Raw genomic sequence first — 17085 nt, 5'->3', positions numbered from 1 at the left:
CCAGCCCAGGGGGGGACGTCCTAATGCCAAGTCTATAAAATCACACTTAAATGCAAAGACTGAAAAACAATAATAAAAGACTATTAATGCAAAGCTTGTAAGATCATACTTTTGGATAAAGACATAAATGGGTAGTTGACGATATGTCCACAGAATGTTTTTTACCAGCATCAAGATTTTAGGTTTTAAATAAGGGAAAGTGTATATCTTATGCATTGTAACTAGTCACTATTTATTTTTTAAATGGTCCTGTGGTGTGGCAAATTCTATATTCTGCTGTATGTAGTCTTTCAACTAATATGAGTGTAAACAAAAGTGTAAAAGCTGCATAATATAAAATAATTATCAAAATGCTGTTTTAGCATAGCACATCACTTCCCAAAGTTATTTCCATATCAGGTAGATAAAGCTACATTTTGTCAAGTCAAAGGTCAAAGTTACCATTCATTGCTCTTAATTAGGGGTTTGTGATTTGAAACACTGCATGTATACTTCTAATATTATTATTATATTTGTATACAAGATCCTGTGATAAAACAGCCATTTAATTTTTGTCATGATGAATTACACAGTTTGCGGCCTGAATAATGTAAAAAGGGTGGCTGGACTAATGCATTCATTAAAGAGATCATAATCAGACTTCTGCAATTAATCGACACACCCCTCCCCTTTATTTTCCTCATCTTTTTTGTTCAGTTTTAGCTTTGCATATCTTGGAGGGTTTTGAGGGGGTGGACTAATTACCTTCCACCACTGGTCGTCTTAGCTGGATCTACCCCCACACTGCGATGACACACAGAGCCTCTCCCCCAACACATCTTCACACACACACACACACACACACACACACACACACACACACACACACACACATACACACATCTCTTGGCATTGCTCGGATCACTTACCAAATAAGACCATCAGCAATCCCTCTGGGAACGGTGGCATTGTCCTGTTACCGTTCACATCGTGCTTAGCTGCAAGACACAGGGGAAACAATGGAGAAAATGCCCTTATAAATCAACACAATGTCAACAGGATTTCATAATGTGCACTTCACAAGGCAAGAGACTACACCTCACTGTAGGGAAGAAACTCCCAGAGGGATAGCGGCGCAATTCCTCTGCAGCTCATTAAATGCGACCCATAACTTTTGGGTTGATTCCGTTATCTTCTCCTTTAGGAAGAAGAGGAACAGACAGGATAAGGACACAGGGAAGGTCAGGAGGATAAATTTCACAGAGGAAGAAACCAAACCTAAAGCTGACAAATGCTTGATTCACAGGCAGTATACTGTATAAGACCTGTCTAAATGGGATGTTTGTAAAAAATCCTGTCTACAAAGAAACCTTCATCTGTTTTTTGTTTTTTTAATGCAGCATAGATGTTTCCTTCGCTGCACATCATGATATCACAATCCTCTGTATGCATCTCGGTAGTTGGTTGAAAGAATAAAAATGCCTTCTGATGGAGTGGTTTATAGAAGTGAATTAATTGACAAATTAGGGCTACAATATTTTGACAATTATAATTGACGATTATTCCACTTAAGTTCGTAAGTTACATTAAAATACTTATTTTAGGTGCTTCAACTGCTTGCTGTATTTGTTATGTCAGCTAAACTTCCAAAGCAAGCTAAGAACTGTGTTTGTGAATTACTTTATCCTTGTTTTAAACATCAGTAAATCAAAAGAATTTGCTTAAATGGAAACTTCACATTTGGCACTCTTAGAAGCATAAAAAAAAACTGTTACTCAAATTTTGAATCAATTATACACAGAAAGTGAGCCAAGGATTGTCTGTGATTCAGGGGCGGATCTAGACATTTTTTAATGGGGTGGCATGCAGACTATGAGGGGTGGCAACAACAACGCAAGCGCCCATGCGTAGTTCTTATGGATTAAGGTACCAAGCTTCATTGCAACAAGTACTAGATAATTAATTGCCTAAAAAAAGTCACTATCAAATTACAAATGTCCATGAATTTGCAATACAACTGCATTTACACAAGAACCACATAGTAACCATTTTGCTACTGATTTGCAAACATAAGATATTGTCTATTAAACACGCCAACAAATTCTAAATGTTCCTTAGCTTGACATTTAGAACTGGCAATCTGGACTAAACTTCACTATCATTGTTAAGTGTACCCATGGATGGAAAACGCATGCATATCCCATGTTATTCTGCTAATAAACTCTTGATGGCCTTTCACCTTTGTAACAGCTGGAATAATCCATTTGAAAGTGAAGATTAACACAAAGTTAGGTCTAAATAAAAATAAACTGTTGATACAGAAAATTGTACTGTGGAGGGCAGTGCTGCGAAACTCATGAATATTAATTATGTTATGCACAGTAAAAACATTTTAAATTACCTGTTTCGATCAACAGCCATTCTTAATGACTGAACCAAGCACCCAAATAAATATTTCACATAATATGGTCATTTCATTTCTGCCACTATCAGTCTTAAGGATTTTGTTGAGAAGATGAACACATAGATCAGCAATTTGATTAAGAATATGACTGATTGATTGAGTGGTAAATTTGGAGGTTTTGGATTCTAATTCACCCAAATATAAATTTTTATTTTAATAAGACAAAATTGCATCTGTACATAAGTGAATGTGTCTTTAAAAATAAAATGCAATAAAAGATGTGAGAGGGGAGTGGAAACACAGACAAATTTATTGACAGTTCTGTATATGAAAAAATGCAAACTCAGAAATTTAGACAGCGACAACCACAAACTCTCTGCTCCAGCAGCAGAAACCCCCCCAAAAAATCAATATGCGCCTGAGCCCCCTTGAACGTGATGACACAGCTCACGAACAACCCTCTCACATAGCACAACCCAGCCATGAAACACTCAGTTAATATAGGGAAGAAACACAATAAGCGCCGGTGAACCCCATGAACAATAAGCTCACCTGGTTACAATACACATGAGAGTGATTAAGAGAGAGGCGAAAAAGACAAAAAGACAACACACATACACACACTACATTCACACAAACGATATCTAAGGCCATCACAATGGGGGACAAGGAAAAGAGTGCGAGCTGCGGCACAACTGCTGGCACTAAATGACACTGATAATAGCTGCAACGAACACTTATCATAATATTCAAAATAACACACTCCAGCGCCGGATTGCCAGTCAAAACACACACAGATGAAATAGAAACTCCATCTCAAGAACTGGAGATGTTTCATCTGGATTATACACATACCAAATGAAAGGTATTTCAAAAAGTGGTGAGGACATGTCTCAACCATCTCAAGCCATAACTGACAGCGATGTTTCTAATAATCATTCAGTGAATACTTGGAAACAATTCAGAAATGTATCTTTTACCTCTTTTTATTTCTCCATGTATTTGTCAATGTAGTCGTTGTTGTTGAGGAAATAAGCTCACCAAACATCGAGAGCCCAAACAGAGCTACAATAGTAGATGCTATGATTGGCTGCTGCTGTAATCAATCATGTTATGGGTCTGTAGTCATTTGTGCGAGTTTAGGCAGTTTGACATGTATAAACCCCAACACAATGTCAAAATCAATGATTATATACTTACATTTATATTTGATCCATTTGAATACTTGTGCTGGGGTGGCAAAGCTTTTTCTTAGGGTGGCATTTGCCACCCCACATCACCCCGGTAGATCCGCTCCTGCTGTGATTGGTTCCAATATTCATCCACTGCAAAAACATGTTAAATAGAAACAACAATAAATAATACAAATTGATGCACCAGACCGACATAGATTGCTATAATTGACACTTTTATTCAATTATGTATTCGATTAATTGTAAAACCCTATCACAGAAGTTTTTTTTTCTTCAACTTCCTGCTGAAAATCCAGCCTAAGCCATTTCTTTCTGTTGGTTTTAGCTGGTCTGCCAGCCTGTTGGCTGGTTTTAGATGGATTTGGGGCACTTTTCAGCTGGTCAGGTAAGCTGCCGTTTAGTCATTGACTTACTGGCAAAAGTGGCAGCAAGGCAACTGCCTTATATTTTGGACAGCCAAGGTCGAATGATGTTTGACAAGCTTGTTCAGTCCTAAACGTTGTCTGGCAGCTGTATTCCATCCAATCAGTCGATAGTGATTTTTTGAGGGTTGGAAGGGAATGACACCTGGTCAGATTAATGTATGTGATCAATGTGATTTTTTTAACATATAACAGGGACACAGATGGGTCAAGGTGTTGGAAGCCTGGGGTATGATTTGAATAAATATGGGTACAGAGTTCAACATCAGGGTGCAGCCATGACGTTCCTTCTAAATGCACGGATGAATATGTTGCCATGGCAGCAGGGCATGACAATACAGCCAGAATGACAGTGAACCTATATCCCTGCCATACAGACATTCACTGTAATTCAGTAAAGGGCTACACTATTTCACAATGACACTGTAATGTCTGCAAAGGGGAGATTAAACCCCTCTGAAATGTGGGAAAAGCTTCAAACATCAAGTCTGTGCCCAGAAAGCATTATGCTCCACAGAATCATGTTCGTAGAACAATAAAAAATGAGAATGATTTGTTCTACTAAAGAAATGTTCAGTGCTTTCTTTAATATATTGTCTGTCATTTTATAGTCATAATCCTCCTTTATTTGCAGCAGTCTAACATGTTATCTATAAAATGTGTTTGCACCCAAAATCAGTGGTGTGTTTCACAAAGGGCTTCCTGAAACTCGGCTGTGTTAAATGGAAAAATAACCAAATTGGTGGCAAAACAGAATGAACATCTTCTTTTGGCCCAGTTAACCTCTCCAGTTTCGAATTGGAATAGCACTCAAAATTACACAGTGAATAGACAGGCTTTCTGTGGAGGCTAGTGCTCTAATCTAATCTTTATAAGTGGACAGAGGAGAAGCATTATAACAGACTTCATTAAATCACTTTTACATTCTGACTGCCAGTGCTGATCTGTCTCAGCATTGCGCCCTTCAACACAAACTTACAGTGTATTCTTGTATGTGAAGCATATTTTGTTTGTGCGTGTAGGAGGGTTTGGGTAGTTTACAAGGATATTATTTGAGGTTACAAACTGGTAATTACAAGGGTATTATGCTATAAATGTGGGTTATGAGAAATTTTGTGTCTCCATAATTCAAAGCGCTTAAAAAACAAACTAAATATTTTTTTGTAAATGTAAAAATGCAGAAAGTTGTATATGAGGGTTTGGTTTAGGGGTAGGGTTAGGGTTAGAGGATATAATCTATACAGTATAAAAATTATTTTGTGTATGGAGAGTCCTCATAAGGATAGCCAAACCAACATGAGTATGTGTGTGTGTGTGTGTGTGTGTGTGTGTGTGTGTGTGTGTGTGTGGGCAGGTTTAAGTGGTTTACAAGGACAAGGGTATTATGCTATAAATGTGGTTTATGAGGATATTTCTAGTGTCTTAAAATGGCTTAAAAAACATACTAAACAATGTTTTATTTAAAATGTAAAAATGCAGAAAGTTTTTTGTGAGGGTTAGGGTTAGGGTTAAGGGATAAAATCGATAGTTCATACAGTATAAAATTAATGATGTCTATGGAGAGTCCTCATAATGATAGCAGCATTAACATGTGTTTCTATTTTGGCACATGCAATGTGACTCTAATTTGTGAATAACCTTTTAATCATAAAAGTAGCATATGCAACTCATGTGTCATATTCCAAGTCTTCTGAAAGCATATTATATGTTACGGTGAGAAACAACCTAAAATTTAAGTCATTATATAGTTAAAATCTTAATTTCCACTGCACGCTCACAATGTTTTTAGCTCTTAAAGATGCACTCAGTAAGTTTTTGCTTATTAAAGTGTTTTAAACAAAGACACGAATAGCGTATTTTAGAAATTGATGAAAACTATGTACACGTAGTTTAGTTGAAGTCTCCAGTCATGTCGGTAACCCAATAAAAGCTGTTTAATTTAACATGGAGCGGGTCGCCCACTCGTGGAAGCTGCCATGTTGACACGTGAAGTTACTACCATTTGTAATGACAATTATAATAACATGTTTACTTTAGAGTACTTTCAGCCAATGTTCAAACATAAAAGCACATGCAAACAAAACCATTTGTTTCTTGGCCGAACCACCAGCCCGCTCGGTTTTCCCGATGGCCAGTCTGCCCTTGATCGGCCACAAAGTTCGTCGGCCCACCGGGAAAATGCCTGGTATGCCAGATTACCAGTCCAGCCCTGCTTCCACATAAGAAAGAAAGTCAGATGGGTTTGGAATAACATGAGGAAATTATGACATTTAATTCCACTATTGAAAAATGATTTAAAGGTTTCGGCAGAAGACCTTCCTCAAGAAATTTTCAAGTTAATGAACCAGAATCAGAACCACAGAACCATATGCTACATCGTTGTCACATTACCTCAATATGTTGCCTGATTAATGATGATCTTGGAAGTAAAAAGTTATTTCCCTTTCTTTCTTTTTTTTCTTTTTTTTTAAATGTCTGTCCAATCAAATAATTGATCAAGAAGTTGTTTTTTAAAAATGTGTTTTAAATCGCTTCCTGTTGTCACACTGGAAATGGATGTCAAGTGTATCGCATAGTAGAATACAATCCTCCACACAATGTGTTCTGTTTTAAAGTCATTTTTATCTGTATACCGCTTTTCAAAATACACATTTTTTCAAAGCTGTTTTAAAGAAAATCATATTATAAGTCTCAAATAAAAGAAATAGTTTTATACTGTACGTTTTGGCAAAAATGGTAGGTCACTTGGAAATTTCATACATGCAGAAAACTGCCATACTGTGCAGAGTACACATACTAATGACTTTCAAATAAAGTAGGTATTATGCCATTCAGTACATACCCCATACATTGCTCAGGCCTGGACTGGAGTGCAATGGAGTGGTATAGTGTTATCAATCTGCACTGTGTCACTCTAAGAATAGTAGCTCACAAAAGCCTTACAGGAAGGAATGGTAAGAGTCGAGGGGTGGATCGGTGGCTACACTTTTGCCTTTCAGCATGAGAGGAGTGACCAGGCCACTGCCCACGCTGAGGTAGAGAGCATTCTATTACCCTCTCACCATGTGCCTGCTCTCTAATGGCAAGCACTCACCTTAGCTATATTTCAAATCTCTAGTTTATGGTTACACCGCAACCATTCCATCATATTCAATCCAAAGCACTCAGCTCTAGCTCTCTGTGTGACCTCCGAACGTAAACGTTTACATTGATAGAATATTAGAGGCTTGTATCTTGGATAAATCCTTGAGTGTTTTTTGAAATGCATGGAATTGGTGACAGTCATGTCACGTGTAATAGGTTGCTTTCACACTAGAGATTGATTTTAGAGATTGGCATTGCCACTTGGTTTCGTTGACTTTGCGATCTTTATCGCTGGTGGCCGTTCCTACTGCTACCGCCGGTCTAACATTACTGGTGGACTGCACTACTGGCCATGGTAGCATTTGAAATGCTGATTACAGATGATATTGCAGATAAAACTAAGATATTCTAATATGACAAGGAATCAGTTCTTTTGCCTCATAAAATGTTCTGCAGGGGAGAGTGTTTTATATAACCTGCAGCAGTGCTTAATGTATCATATCATTAAACAAATCAAACGTTATATCAAAATATGACTCAAACTCACTCAGAATGCTGACATGGCTTTTCACGCATCATTATATTTGACCATATCCATGTACATGGTTACAGGCAAATGATATAGAACATATAGAAAATTGCTCACAGAAACCTTTTACTTCTCCATCTTGCCTGCACTCAACTCTAGTATCACATTCACTCCCTGGAGACGGATGACATAAGCTCCTCTGACTTCACTCTCATTGGTAAGTCGCTGGTTAATATCACTCTTCATTTGCATAAAGTTTAAATGTTACTTTTTTCTCACAGCCACTTTCTCTTCTGCTGTGCTATACATTCCATACAAATAAGCCATGCACTGCATACAAGATAAATTATAGGTCATGATAGGTACTGTACAATATTCATGTCAAAACAACATATTAAACAAACAGATATTTAGAAAGTAGGTCTTCAACAATGCATTTGTTTTTCCATCAACATGGAAGCCAATATGAATAATGAAGAATAACTACTGTCAGTTTTTCCCAATGGCAGGCTGATGCCTTGTATGGCAGCTCTGCGGTCATTGGTGTGTGAGTGAGAGTGTGAATGTGTGTGTGATTGGGTGAATGGGACACAGTGTAAAGCGCTTTGGTAACCGCTAAGGTTAAAAAAAGGTGCTATATAAGTGAAGACCATTTACCATTTACCATTTGCAATTTACCTAATGCAGCAAATTCCAACACTTGAACCTGCATCATATATGTCATCCTGTGCTGTGCCTAAAAAAAATGTCAGAGTCAACTTAAGATGTTTTTCAAAATCAGGATAAAATTCAGTGGGGAATGCCAGCCTAACATGTTCAAGGTCATCTCAGTGCACGTTATGAGTTGATCCACGTTGCGTACAGACGCCACTGGTTGATCATATACAACTTCAAAGGCGTATGTTGATACAATTTGAATGGAATCGTTTTTAATGCTACCAAAATGTCATAAAAATGTTTTGATTCACGAATCAAACTACTTGTTTATTATAAAACAAAAATGTAGAATCTTTTTAGAAACTAAGAAATTTTCTCTGCATACACAATCGATGTAGAATGTTGCTCGGAGACACTGATCCAGAGTCAGCTTTTCTCATCCCATTCTCTCAGTTACAGGGTGCTGTAACACGGAACAGTTCGGCTGCATAAGTCAGTGAATTAAGCGAGTATTTCACCCTGTGTATCATGTCGTGGCCAGGGGAAGACTAGTCTTATAATCCCTCTGCCTAAATATGTTTACTGATTTTTCAATTAATCAATTGTGTTTCACTCTACCGAATGTTGACCTCATTTTACACTAAAACACGAATGATTGACAGGCAATGTCTGTATCTAAAAGGTGATTGGTCTTTTACCTGCAAGGCGGACAATCCTTTCTACATCGATTAACTGTTGGGTGCCAGAGCTCCTTTGTTGGGCGTTCCAATTTCTCATATTCATTTAAATAGAAATGACTCGTCTCTGCTAAATAGTCTCTGGCCTCACACTCTATAGAACTACAATGTCCATTATGCACTACGTCTCCTCCCCGAAGTTTGCACATTTTCACTCCTGATTTCTCACAATACAGCGAAAGTAGAGGTGTATAAAAGCAATGTGTTACTTTATTTAAAAATTAACTCCGATATTAGGGTTTAAAATAAAAACAAATGGTGATACTTTACTTTTTACTCTGTTCAAAGTAATCTGATTATGCAAAATGCGTTACTTTTAACGTGTTAACCCCAACACTGCCAGTAGTACTAGAGGGAAATGTGATCAAACTTAAATCATCTGAATGGGGTTGATTTCAGGGAAGCAACATGTCAATTTACCATGTAATCATGTTGGGGAAACTAACACAAGTGTTTATGTGTGTGCGTAAAACTTTAATGGTAAATCCAAAGGGACCGAAACATCAATAAAACAGTGAAATTTGAGTGGTTACCTAGCTACATACAGGTGTCGCTAATACTCACAGACGTACTCATGTTGATGACGCAAATGAACCATGTTTCAGAACCAGCACTACTATGTGGAAGGGAGGGGAGTAGAATCGAACATTGGTTTAGACCAAGCAATCGAACCAAGCGTGAAAACACCAATAGAGAAGCACAGCAGATGAAAGCTGCAAGCTCACAAGCAAATTTACAGCTGATCCCAACATTATATCTAACTAGGAGACCGGTAAAGATCCGACTGCAGAATGACAGCGAAACCGGCTAGTTGTTTCTTCACTGCAGTTGGTATAAAAGAACAACTGCACCAAGGCCTTTTCTCTGCCATGGCTAATTCCCACCAACCACATCTCTCCACTTTCATTATCTTAACGCGGAGTTGGTAATTGCCGCCTTTCTGGAACAACAGAAGCATATTCATTAATGGTCGGACACCCCCCACAGTCAGATAAACAATCTAAATGTAAATGTCAGGAGACAAAGACAATGAGTCGAGACAGAATATTAATGGCTCAAATCTAAGCATGGCACGCTTTCCTCTCAGCAGAAGAGGCTGGGGGAGAAAGACACAACGAAGAGGGTGGAGGAGGGGTGCTTTAGGACACCATTCCCTCATTCCCTCCCTCTCCGTGTCTTCCCTACCCCCCTTCTTAATTCAGTGCCATGCACCACAGTATTCCCTGCCATTCCGGATCTTTGATCCACCCCTCCCACAACATCATAAAATGTGTATATATAAAGCGCTTTTTTTTATTAGTCATTACTAATTGCAATCTCTTTTGGGTTTTTGTTTATGCTTTTCTAAGAGAAGCAGGACTTCATTAACACACGTAATAAGAAATCTATTGATTTTTTTAATAAATTTTTCAAGAGGTTCAAGTTTGAGTATACAGCTTTGGTAAGACACTCATATAATAATAAGAAATTATTCTTATAAAATTATTAGCACAAAAACATATTTTTGGTATTCCAGCCTAATTATCTTGTTCTTGACAACCGACAAAAGAAATAATTCGCATGTAAGCCTTTGGTGCTGAGAACTTTGTCTGCTAATTAACACCTGAAGAAGAAATACACATCTGAATTTGTTAATTACATTTTCATTGCATGTGCATGCCTCAAGCTTTCCATCGCACAATGAGCTAAAGTTTGTGCAAGAACAACTTGTACCTTTTTCTTTATGCTCAATATGTTTTTGACAATGATATTTCAACAAAAGTAGCTTGTTTTCAAGAATAACCAAACATAACTAACATGAAAATCTAACATTTATAAGGATGGTGAATCGAATGGCACATACAATCTATTAAGGAAGACATGCACCATGACAGTCCCAACCCTGAAGCAACCATTTCCACTCTCTTAGACTGTTCTGTCCAGAGTTTAGGATGAATAACTAGGCTGCCTAGGAGCCCTTTTCGTAAAGCTGAAAAATCTGTCGGAATAATGAGGCTAATCACGGGAAAATCTTTATACGTACTGGTATTTGCACTCTCTGCCAGCCAATGCCTTTCCTCCGCAATGCTCTTCAAGTTAGTGCTGCTCTATTTCAGCTCTGTGCACCATCGCTATAAAAATTCTATTAAATATGTAGAGCTCCTTACAGAAAAGCCTTCTTGGACTGTTAGACAAATATTAATCGGTAGTTAAGTCAACATAATTTATGAGAATCATTTGGTACTGCACTCTATTTAGCCACATGTTTGGCAAAACAACAATTAAACTAAAATCTAATTGAGGTACACTTTACAATAATGTTTTATACACTAACATTAGTTAATGCCATAGTTATCATGAACGAACAATGAATAACACTTCTACAGCATTTAATAATCTTTGTCAGGGTTAAAAAAAAACAATCAATGAGTCCGGGGCAAACAATGCTAAAATGAGTTGATGCTGATTTAATTGTATAGGTAACAACCTAATTAGATTTAAAAATGTATTTTAATTAATTTACTAATTCTTTTAGAGTATCTTACATTCAAGGATGGCACATAAACACAGTGTGTTTTAATGTGGTTGGTAAAAAATGCCTTAATGAACTGTGACAAATATTGCCCCTTAATGGAAAAAAAGTTAAATTCTGGCACTGATTGTGGTTAATGATAATTTCTACATATACTAAAACTTTGTAAACATTAAAAGTTGTGTAATTTAAAATGTATTATTATTAGCTAACATAAATTAACAATTAACAATAGTGTGATAAATACATTTAAATTAACCAAGATTAATAAATGCAGGAAAAAATATTTTTGTTATTCCACGACAGATTATGCATTACCTAATATTGATGGATGGATGAATGGATGGTTGGATGGATGGATGGATGGATGGATGGATGGATGGATGGATGGATGGAAGGATGGATTGATGCATACAATAATAGATGGATGGATGGACTTTCAGACTCAAAGCCTGTATCTTTTCAAGTACATGGAAATACTGCTATGGCAGTATTTCCTAACTTTTTCACCTAACTTTTTCAAAACTCACACTGCTAAAAACAAGAGGCACATCTGATTAATAATAACACAGCACCGTCTTGCTGTAAACCTGCTGAGTCGTCTACTTGATGCAGCTCTGACAGGCAAATGGCCCAGGCCAAATGTAGCCAGGCCTTGACTCATTGATTACTCTGCAGTGACTTTAATGAAGGAGAAAAATGTGGTCAAAATCCAGTAACTATTTGGGCAGTGTCCCAGAATTTCAAATGAGCCGGCCAGCTGAGACTGCAAACAATTAGTCAATAACTTTCCATTATGAAAAGCAATCAAATAACAAATTCTTGATTGCTACTAAGATCAAAAGCTTAAATTGACAGTAAGGCTGTTTTCATACATTTGTTCTCTTTAAAAGGGGTTTCATTTGGCTTTAAATTTGGAGCATTTATAGACCATTTCAAGGATATAAACAAAAACGAAGGAATTAGATTGGTCCAAATGTATTTCAGGATCCTTTCAGTCCACTTAGCGGCCATCTTTGGAATGCTCTTGGGCAGTTTTATCTATGTAAACAAGCGTCATGAAAGTGCAGCTCTTATCTACTTGAATGGGGATGAAATCCAAAAAAGTTGGTCAAGATTACGATAAAAGAACATATTTCAAATCAGTAGTAAAATCTGACAACATTGTGTGGCAGAGTGAGCAAGAGATGAACACAGTGGGTGTGGTGTCAGGCCTTGGAGACGCTTTTATTTAAAATGTCCAAAACAAAGGGGAATCTGGGGCCTTCGCATTGGAAAGGGCTATGCGAAGGCAGAGTAGTGAAGACAGGGGAAGGTTAAGGTGATAGTGGGTGTGTTCTTGCGTTCCACGCCTTGGTCCGAAGCACATGTATTGGCGGTTTCACTCGAGTGGCCCAACTTCCCTGGGCCTCACACTTCATGGGAATAGTGGCCCCGCATCCTTGTCCATCGGCCGTGTTGCATGCTCCAATATCCAGCGATACATCTAACTCGCACCGAACACTACCTGCTCCATTATGGGACCTGCGAAGATGCCAGTAGGTAGAAATCGGTCTCCCGAGGAGTGGCACACTTTGCATTTAAATGCAGCAGGGATGAGGATCTTCATTGGGTTTCGGTGAGCCCCGTCAAGTGCAGCCAAATTGGAAAAGGTCACCACGGGTGATGATGATCCACAGGAGGGGTGTGTCGTTCTGTCACAACTGGTATAATAATGTTTGCATCTTTAACTCAGATTACACAAAACAAAATAATTTTACCGTCTTGTATAGCTTATGCGCATGCACGTTCTCGATTGATTGACAGGCGATGTCTGTATCTAAAAGTTAATTTTATCTGTGAGAAGGGACTTCCTTTCTACATCTGTTGACCAATTTGCTGCTGTTGGGAGTTCCCATTTCTCTCATTTATTTTAATATAAGTGGCCCATCACTGCTATAAAGTCTCTGTTTTGACCAGCAGGAAATGTTCATGGAACAATGACGTCACTTGAACAGTGAACAGTCCTTGAAATGGTCCATATACAAGTCAAATTATAAATATACGTATAATCCATTAAAAACTGAAAAGTATAGATAGATAACAGTTTAATATGATACAAAACCAACTATTTTACCCAAAATGTGTGTGCGCTGTGCATATTTATGCTCATTAGAGGATTGTATCATTTCCTTTTGCGCAACCTGTATTTAAATCAGTTGCAAGTTGGGTATCCCGTGCGCTGCACATGAGGAGCACTAAATCCTCAACAACTGAATGATGCACGGGAGCGCTCTTATGACGCACCATTTCAGTAAGAATGCTGCAATAGAAGACGGCTGCCTATGAAGGCAGGAGACAGCAAGGCAGCTCACTAAGTTTTGTAACAGACCAATCTTCAAGAAATCACTCTCAGACCCCTGAAACAAATCAAATCTTTTAAGTTTAAAGGGGCCAAAACTGTTTGCATAAAGGATGGATTTGAAATTGGAAACACTGTAGACAGAGTGCTGGCTCAAGCCAAGCAACTTCAAAGATGACTATATGGGGGTATAAGAGGTATATGTCAAAAAGAGAATGGAAGAATGGCCCAGCCACAGTGCAGCTCTCAGTGCTTTTGTCTTCCCCCATTCTGTGGCAAAGGAGCCTGTGAAAAGCAATTGGAAATGGTTGTGCAGGGGGGGATCAGGCTCTAGCAAGTGCTGTGTGTGCAAGGCGATATGCTATCTCAGCCGCACACCTCTCCTCCCCCTTCCAATGTCTTCCGCCGTGCCCGCAGATTAGCAGGCCCATAAGGCCTGGGAGTCAGAGTGCACACACATCCAGACAACAAGCTCACGTACTTGGGTAGCGTGGGCTTCACCACCCCTCCCCCCACCCCCAAAGTCCCTCTACATCCCCTTCCACCCCCATCCTGACTCTATTCAGAGTGACAGTGATGAATGGGCATGCTAGCCTAATGGTGGTCTGCGGCTGATTGGAGCAGCCTCTTTTCTTTTTAATAACAGACCCAGTGGCTGTCATCAGCTGCATCATTTCTTGTTGATGACCGTTAGCACCATTATGGCTATTGTGAGCTATAATAGCAATTATCTTAGTGCAGTAAGAGCACCTTGATGCAAGCAACAGCCATTACGATCTCATTACGCCAGGACTTGTGAGTGGCAAACACAAACAGCAGGTAAACGCTTGGAGAAATTAGGTGAAATTAGCTTGGCTGCAGTTCTTCTCAAGCCAAGGTTCTGTAAACAGAATAGCACTTCTTCAAGGCAGACAGAAAGGGCCACGCAGTTCAGAGAGGACCTGTTAGAGACACACTGGAGATGTGAGCAGAACAGAATGAGTTCAAAGGGTTCAACATTGTTGGGATGTATTCCTTTGCTACTCATGAAAGCATTGGAGGTATTGCTTATAATAATGCGGTAGGCTCAATTTCTCGAAATATGGCAGCTATACCACTCGATTATCTTCCAAAACCAAATGGTTTTGACATCTTGAGCCTTTAAATTCACATGTATAGGCACATAATACTCAGACTTCTCACGATCCATTACCTCTTGATTTCACAGGGTATTTGTTCGTCTTTGAAACTGCAGATCTTTAAGGCAAAAATGAGAATTTTGTCATCATTTACTCAACCTCGTATTGTTCCAAACCTGTACAACTTACCGTGGAACACAAAAGACAGAATGTTAGGAACTGACCATTCACTTTCATTGCATCTTTTTTCCATAAAATTAAGTGAATGGTGACTGAAATTCTTCCTGCCATCTCCATGATAAAAAAAAGTCAAATAGGTTTGGAACGACATGAGGGTGCAAAGATGACTGTGGCAGGGAGGATTCCGCACACCTGGCCCTGCCCTCCGCCCTGCCACAATGACATAATATAATTATTTATTTTTCTTTTTTCATATAATTCTGCTTAGATCAGTGCAGAAAACGCAAAAAAATAATCTGCTGATTGTGTCTGGGCCTGCTTGTCTATGGTTTTACACTTTTATTTAGTTTTATCTTATATATTTCAGTTCTATTCCATAAAAAGTACTTCAAAGTGGTTCATTCTAGGAGGTTAATTACTTATACTCTGTTAAAAAAGACAATTAAGAAAAGCCAGTAACCTTCAACCCCTGCTCTTGTGCCCTTGCACACACGCTCCATGATACATGCACGCACACAAGCGCTCACACACACACACACACAACCCTGTCGATATTCATGCATATTCCACTGTTATAAACTAATGGACTCCTAATGGAGATGACAAACCATGCAGAGAGCCACAATTATCTTTTCACATGCAGAGTGACATCAATTAATAAACAAAACATGCTCATGCGGATTTATTTTGCGTTACATCTTGAATTCAATGCAGACACTCTCTATATCTAAATGCATTCAAACAAACTTTGTCTCTTTTATTTTCTGAAAACAGAAACTAATTATACATTTTAAAATATCCTGGAATGACGAGAAGAGTGGATTGCTAGATGAGGTCAGAATGAACCATTAAAATATGTCATTGAATCAGGATGGCCAATTTGTAGGCACCAAGCATCCAAACAGATGAGACTCGGAGGGATTGTGCTGCATTGATTCCTCAGCAGGGGCTATGATAGGAAATGAGACTGTGGTCAAATACCCCAAAACATTTGGGCATGGTCCCAGCACTCTGGAGAGTCATCAAGGCTCAGCTTAATTCAAAATAGACAAATGATAGATTGATGTCCACCAACAGGCCTTTATTAGAATATTAGAACTGGTATCGAGCCTGAAGGTGCTTATGCAAAGACACAATAATATAAAAACTGCGATTTCTCTTCTTCAGGAGTGTAGCAACCATTATGATGGTTGATCAAATCCCTACCCCAAAGTATGGGCAATAAGCAATACTTAAAAATAAAAAAATTATGTATAAGAAGAGTAGAATAACTTTAACAATAAACAAAATGATCTGGACACAATCCCCAAAACACATTTACTCTGAATGTTCACATGGATGCATTTAAATTTTTGTTTTTAGATTAATTCAAAATGCATCAGTGAGACACACAAAAAGATATATATATTATATTAAACAATTCTGACTCTCAAGCCAACATTATAATTCTGCCATTTCTGGTAGAATTATTGGTCTTTGCTTGATTTATTGGTCTGTAAATCTCTGAAAACTAAATATCATTTCCAAGCAGAGGCACTAACTAAACAGAGGGGGATTGAAAGAATTCAAGATCTATTCTCTAAAAGCAAGTCTAAATATCTTTTATGCTGCTTCTCAGGTGAATGCATCTTTTTTTTAAAGGATTTGTAGGTAAAAAAATTTCCTCTGCAGGATAGCTGCTAAAGAAAATGTATGTTGTTTTAAATGAGTTTTTGATATTGTTTTTGGAAAACAAGCTAATACAAAAACAAAATGTATAATGGGGCAAAGACTACCCTCTATCATATTTCTGTTCACTTCAATCCACCTTTACCTCACAAAAAATAAACTCTCTCGTATTAATAAAGCTGCGTATTGCCAATTTTCTTCACGATAAAAAATGCACAGTGACACATATAGTATGATTCAATAAGTCGTGAGCCATCACGT

General features: G+C 38.1%; 1 protein-coding gene across 4 annotated transcripts in view; it reads right to left on the bottom strand.

The window, feature by feature from the left end:
* Positions 1–17085, bottom strand: part of LOC127623886 (uncharacterized) — an 88494-nt gene that overhangs the window by 44941 nt on the left and 26468 nt on the right. For 3 of the 4 annotated variants that reach the window (XR_007968106.1, XR_007968107.1, XR_007968105.1), the window contains exons 2-4: positions 3584–3708; positions 1078–1177; positions 909–977 (exon numbers count right to left, since the gene is read on the bottom strand). The gene's annotated coding sequence lies outside the window, so the exon portion shown is untranslated. The remainder of the gene's footprint in view (positions 1–908; positions 978–1077; positions 1178–3583; positions 3709–17085) is intronic. The other variant, XR_007968108.1, reaches the window with a different exon arrangement.

The sequence above is a fragment of the Xyrauchen texanus genome, chromosome 30 (genome assembly GCF_025860055.1).
Source record: "Xyrauchen texanus isolate HMW12.3.18 chromosome 30, RBS_HiC_50CHRs, whole genome shotgun sequence".
NCBI classification, from domain to species: domain Eukaryota; kingdom Metazoa; phylum Chordata; class Actinopteri; order Cypriniformes; family Catostomidae; genus Xyrauchen; species Xyrauchen texanus.
Note: the sequence above shows the minus strand (reverse complement) of the source record. Positions and strands in the feature narration are given on the sequence as shown.